At 31.8% G+C, this 7,211-nt stretch overlaps 1 pseudogene; it reads left to right on the top strand.

The window, feature by feature from the left end:
* Window positions 1-726: 726 nt before the first annotated feature.
* LOC128033783 (protein Ycf2-like) lies at window positions 727-4,628 on the top strand (annotated as a pseudogene).
* The last annotated feature ends 2,583 nt before the right edge of the window (window positions 4,629-7,211 follow it).

The raw sequence follows: 7,211 nt of genomic DNA, 5'->3' as shown, positions 1-7,211 counted from the left end.
AAAATTCTAGGTTAAGAGTTTTTGTAAATTTTGAACCCTCTGAACTTTTGGGTTTTATTTTGGATTTGGATTTTAATTTGGGATTTCTAGCATGAAAACAACTTTACGGAAACAATTGTTTTATGCAATCAACCATTTTCTAGAAAACAAACTTGATTTTCCAAGATATAACGTTACCGCTGCAAATTATTCGATTTATTTTCAAAATGAAAACATTTGATGGTTTTTAATTAATAAGTATAACAACACAATTTTAAATAAAGTGGACTCTTTTTGTAACAAAGATATACGATGGTTTCATAGAGAAGAAGTTGGATTTATAACTTTTCTTTGTAACATTTCTAGATTCGGTTATAATGTCTAGGCCGAGTTTAGGGTGTTACATTTAGTGGTGTCAGAGTCAGGTTGCAAAACTCGGGCTATGAAAATTTTGGGTTCAAAATTATATTTGTAAAAACTGTTTTTCGAGTAAATTTTATTTTTAATTTGAAAAGTAAGTTTGTGGAATACCGAGTCTCCAGCGCCGATCTTGTAAGTACTTCTAACTTAGAAATACTTTAGTTAGAAAACTTTGAAATGATTAAAACTGCACTGAGTTAGTTAGAGATTGAAAATTCTTAAAATTTCTGAAACTACTTCTGATAATTATTTGAAGCATAAAATACTTGCTAATAAATACAAAAATTGATACATAAAACTTCGTAACGTAGATAATCTGAGAATACGATGAGTGCTCGTGGAACTTGTGGTTGTGGTATTCGTGGGCGTGGCGGGCACTATAGAGGGACTCGAGCTGAGTTGTCCTCGATGGACAGCATGCCTAATCTGGATACGAGTGAGACACCTATTACACTAACTACTGAGACTGGATCTCAAAGTCGCTCGGTTGGGGACGACACATTGTCCTAAGCCATGCTTAGAGTGGTTGTGAGGGTCGCTGGGACCCATTATGGTTCTAGGAGCCGTGGGTCTGTAACTGAACGACTTCGGTCTAATGGTGCTAAACTGTTTAGGGGCGTTATGGGGGTTGCCCTGACTATGGCTGAATATTTGTTGAAGGCCATCGAGAGAATTATGAATGATATTGACTGCACCACTGAGTAGAAATTGAAGGGTGTAGTATCTCTGCTTCGCGATGAGGCGTATCGGTGGTGGTTAGTGGTTGATGTGGGTACTCAACCAAATCGGATTACTTGAGAATATTTTAAGACCACCTTCTAGAGTAAATATGTGGGGGCGAGTTATGTGGATGCTCGTAGACGCGAGTTTATGAATCTCACTCAGGGTGTAACGAATCTTATTATTTATACTCAATGTTGCGTTTTCATGGACCCATTAATTAACTAGTAGACGAAGTACAAGATTATTTAACTACATAAACAATATAATAGTTTTGCCTTTTAACTTTAGAAAAGGTAAACATTTATCAAAACGACATAGTTTTGTCTTTTCTTATTCGGATTTTCGAATAACTCGAATTGTGTAATTCATATTTAGTTAAACTTAAAAGCTTAATTTTTTGTTCGAGTTGACCTGAATAACTTGATTAACTCAAATAACTCGAACTATTTAATTCAAAATATGAATTTTTTATCGAGTTTTTCGAATCGAATCGAATTTTTCTCACCCCTAATGATAAGTTTATTCAAAATACCGAAATTCTAAACTACTATTCAATTGTGATCATTCTATGAGTTGATATTTTGTACGATTTGTCTATTGTTTGCACTGATTTTCTTGTGATTGAACTCACACTGAGCTTCATAAGCTCATTCCCTTTCTTATTTCTATCTTTACAGACAACCCACCAAATTAGGACGCGGATTCGACATATGGAGGACTCGGCTTGGATTGATCTATTTATTAAAAAGGTATTTTAGATTTACTATGTGAAATTTCAATTATATTTGGACCTATATTATTTTATTTGAATTGTGGTATGGGACCTCGATTTTAGGTTTGTTTAGCATGCATGGTAATTATTTTGAAATTTAGAATATTGAAACATGAAATTAGAATTAATTATGCATAAAATTATCCTTTATATTTGAATTAAAACAAAGAAAAGTAACATTACCTTTATATTTTCTTTATCATATTTTAAACTTGTTTGAAAAAATATGTACAAATTTTGTTTAATTCAATTAACTTATTGAAGCAATTGAAATTAAAATTCTCATGAATGATAGTTAAATACGGGTATTACCTAATTATTTGAATATCTTGAAATTTGTGTATGACTTTTTTTGTCTAAAGTGAGTATGATTTGAGATAAGTTTAGTTTCAAAATTCAAATGATGAATATGAATGAAAGAAAGAATCCTTTATTTGTGTGCTGAGAGCAATCGCCAATTATGTTAATAATAATGATTAATCTTCTCGATATGAATATTTTTGAAGAAATATGATTAACGTGCTTCATTTCCATGAACAAGAATGTGACAATTAACGTTTTAATTAATGCATTCTCACTCTTCCATTTTAATTAAAAAAGAGAGTAAATAAGCCTAAAAGAAAACCTCTTTACTACCCTCATCAATGATTCAGGACTAAATCAAAATATTAAAAAATATTTAATTTAATAAAATTTAATTGTGACAAAATATAATAATATCAAAATTAAATCAAGAAATTTTATGATGTTTATGATTATGAAATGTATGTTTTCATCTTGAAACTTTAATAAATTCAATTTTATTGATAGCAAAAGTAAAAATTTAGAGTTTTTTAAATTGGTGAGAGTTTTAGAGTTTTTCATCTTTGTGTTTGGATTAAAACTATTAAAAAAGGAAAAGAAAAGAAAAGAAAATAAAGCTAATTAAATAATTAATATTATCTATAGTTTTAATAATTCTTGTTTGATTAAATGATAGAAAGGGAAAGAAAAGTTTAACTATAATAAATTTTACAGTTATAACTTCTCATCAAACTATTTATAAATGATAAAGAGGACAAAAAAAATATTTTACGTCTTAAAATTTTATTTTACATTTCTTTCTCTAGCTTTCCTCCAAATTGAGGTAAATAAAAAATTAAGCTATAAAGGTCGATTGAGTTTTAACTTGATTGGTGTGGGCATTTTTGTAAATGCAGGAGGATGTGAGTTTGAGTGCGTTGAAGCGCAATATCCTCGTATTTATGGGTTGGGGTGACACTATGAATAATTTTAGGCATTGTGTCAGAAAAGAGTAGATATAATCAGAATCTATAATAAGATTGTTGCTGGATATCTCGTTCGTACACATCTTCTCTTTGTTTCCCGAGCCTATAGTGAGTTACAGATAGAGTTCGAAAAGGTCAAATCTTTGATGATTCCTTCATACATGATTGAGTTGCGAAAACTTTTGGATAGGTATCCTACATCTAAACTGAATTCTTTCTGGTTAAAGAATCTCTTTCTAGTTGTTCTGGAACAATTAGGAGATTCTCTAGAAGAAATACGGGGTTCTGCTTTTGGCGGCAACATGCTATGGGGTGGTGGTCCTGCTTGTGGGGTCAAATCAATACGTTCTAAGAAGAAAAATTTGAATATCAATCTCATCGATATCATCGATCTCATAAGTATCATACCAAATCCCATCAATCAAATCATTTTTTCAAGAAATACGAGACATCTATGTCATACAAGTAAATAGATCTATTCATTGATAAGAAAAAGAAAAAACGTGTGCGGTGATTGGATTGATGAGAAAATAGAATCCTGGGTCGCGAATAGTGAATCGATTGATGATAAAGAAAGAGAATTCTTGGTTCAGTTCTCCACCTTATCGACGAAAAAAAGGATTGATCAAATTCTATTGAGTTTGACTCATAATGATCATTTACCAAAGAATGACTCTGGTTATCAAATGATTGAACGACCGGGACCAATTTACTTACGATACTTAGTTGACATTCATACAAAGTATCTAATGAATTATGAGTTCAATACATCCTGTTTAGCAGAAAGGCAGATATTCCTTGCTCATTATCAGACAATCACTTATTCACAAACTTTGTGTGGGGCTAATAGTTTTCATTTCCCATCTCATGGAAAACCTTTTTCGCTCCGCTTAGCTCTATCTCCCTCTAGGGGTATTTTAGTGATAGGTTCTATAGGAATCGGATGATCCTATTTGTTCAAATACCTAGCGACAAACTCCTATGTTCCTTTCATTATAGTATTTCTGAACAAGTTCTTGGATAACAAGCTTAAAGGTTTTCTTATAGATGATATCGATATTGATGATAGTGATGATATTGATGCTAATGATGATATTGATGCTAGTGACGCTATTGATGATAGTGACGCTATTGATTGTGACCTTGATACAGAGCTGAAGCTTCTAACTATGATGAATGCATTAACTATGGATATGATGTCGGAAATAGACCGATTTTATATCACCCTTCAATTCAAACTAGCAAAAACAGTGTCTCATTGCATAATATGGATTCCAAACATTCATGACCTGGATGTGAATGAGGCGAATTACTTATCCCTCGGTCTATTAGTGAACTATCTCTCCAAGGATTGTGAAAGATGTTCCACTAGAAATATTCTTGTTATTGCTTCGACTCATATTGCCCAAAAAGTGGATCCCACTCTAATAGCCCCGAATAAATTAAATACATGTATTAAGATATGAAGGCTTCTTATTCCACAACAACGAAAGCACTTTTTCACTCTTTCATATACTAGGGGATTTCACTTGGAAAAGAAAATGTTCCATACTAATGGATTCAGGTCCATAACCGTGGGTTCCAATGCACGAGATCTTGTAGCACTTACCAATGAGGCCCTATTGATTAGTATTACACAAAAGAAATCAATTATAGACACTAATAAAATTAGATCTGCTCTTCATAGACAAACTTAGGATCGGTTCAAGATCATGGGATCCTTTTCTATCAGATAGGAAGGGCTGTTGTACAAAATGTACTTCTAAGTAATTGCCCCTTAGATCCTATATCTATCTATATGAAAAAGAAATCATGTAACGAAGGGGATTCTTATTTGTACAAATGGTACTTCGAGCTTGGAACGAGCATGAAGAAATTAACGATACTTCTTTATTTTTTGAGTTGTTCTGCTGGATCGGTCGCTCAAGACCTTTGGTCTTTACCCGGACCCGATGAAAAAAATTGGATCACTTCTTATGGGTTCGTTGAGAATGATTCTGATCTAGTTCATGGCCTATTAGAAGTAGAAGGCACTCTGGTGGGATCCTCATGGATAGAAAAATATTGCGGTAAGTTTGATAATGATCGAGTGACATTGCTTCTTCGGTCCGATCCAGGGAATCCCTTATATATGATGCAAAATGGATCTTGTTCTATCGTTTATCAGAGAAATCTCTATGAAAAATATGAATAGGAGTTTTAAGAAGGGGAAGGAGAAGGAGTACTCGACCCGCAACAGATAGAGGAGGATTTATTCAATCACATAGTTTGGGCTCCTAGGATATGGCGCCCTTGGGGCTTTCTATTTGATTGTATCGAAAGGCCAAATGAATTGGGATTTCCCTATTGGGATTTCCATTATTTTATACTTTCTATTTGAAATAAATTTCCTTCTATATGCTATATGAAATAAATAAAAAATTTAGGAAGAAAAAGCCTCAATAAGAATTCAAACTACCCCATATTGTGTGATTGTCTGAATGCAATATTTTTTTTATTTTTTAAAAATTTTATTATACGTTTCTATTCTAATTAAAATTTTTGATTCTAATAAAAAATTTAAAAAAGAATATCATTAATAATAATATTACAAATACTAATAATATCACGAATATTATAAATAACACAAATAAACTAATCTTTTTGAATCTACCATGCATCTTCAAATAATCCGATAGATCAAATAACTCAGTAGAATAGATCCAGCAATCTCACAGTTGTTCGAGTGCCAATCTGAAGAAATCATTAAAAATCAAAAGCAAGAATCACATTTTCTCCAATACTTGACTGTTAGAAAGAAGGTTATTAAAAACAAAAAAAGAGCAATTTAGATTCTGATATGGTTATTCTGATATATAAATAGAGTATGCTCTAGGACTAAAGGATTCGAACCTCCGCATAGCAGGACCAAAACCCATTGCCTTACCACTTGGCCACACCCCATTTAGATTTCTATTTGAAAATACTAAATACTAATATGGGTATTCCTTGTTCGTCAATTCCAATTCCAAATAGTTATAGCTATTGAATAGATTCTTGCTACGAATTTTGCACGTATGGATAGATAATTAAATCGAATTTATTGATCATTACATAGAATTCAATTAAGATATTGTATGAAAGTATGATTTCTTCTATTCTCTTGTAAGAATTGAAAGCTTTTTGATTGGGTGAGTTCAAAGAAGTATTGTTTAGTCGCCTTATTTTCCTTTCTTCATTTTTTCCTTATATCAAAAAACATATTAATAACTCAACCAAAATTATCTCCAAGAACAAAATTTTGTTATGCTTAATATCTTTAATTTGATCGTATCTGTTTTAATTACGCCTTTTTTCGAGTAGTTTTTATTCGCCAAATTGCCCGAGGCTTATGCATTTTGAATCCAATCGTAGATTTTATGCCGATAATACTGTTCTCTTTTTCTCTTAACCTTTGTTTGGCAAGTCTGTAAGTTTTCGATGAGATATTTAATCTTGTCCTAGAAAAATTCATGAGTGATTCAAGAAAAAATTCTAACAATTCAAAAGATCGATAAGTCTTACACTATGAACGAACCCTCAATTCAAAGATTGAAATTCTTGTATAATACGATAAATCTGGATCATCCCATTTCCTCATTCGACCCTTTTCGCCGAAGAACCCTATTTAAATTAGAGTCCATACAATATATAATTGTTGGTATGAAAGAATTTTTTTGTAATGAAAAACTCAACTCTTATTACAAGTGAATTTCGAAAATTCTTTTGATTTCTAGAAATTCTAGAAATCACTTTATTTCTTGGTGTCAAAATAAAAACAAAATAGGATATATGGTATAGAAACGGGGAATCTATTCTCTTCTTTTTCCAAAAAATGCTCTTGGAGATTGTGTAATGCGTACTCTTAAACTCTTTGTTTACACTGTAGTAATATTCTTTGTTTCTCTCTTCATCTTTGGATTCCTATCTAATGATTCGGAACGTAATCTAGAATAAAAAAGGGAGAGTTCCTTGCTTCATTTTTAGAAATGGTATTAGGATTTGATCTATTCCACTACCAAAAGCTGAAA

This window comes from Gossypium raimondii, chromosome 2, assembly GCF_025698545.1.
Source record: "Gossypium raimondii isolate GPD5lz chromosome 2, ASM2569854v1, whole genome shotgun sequence".
In the NCBI taxonomy this organism is placed as follows: Eukaryota; Viridiplantae; Streptophyta; class Magnoliopsida; order Malvales; family Malvaceae; genus Gossypium; species Gossypium raimondii.
The sequence above is the reverse complement of the archived record's forward strand: the minus strand, read 5'-3'. Positions and strand labels throughout refer to the sequence as shown.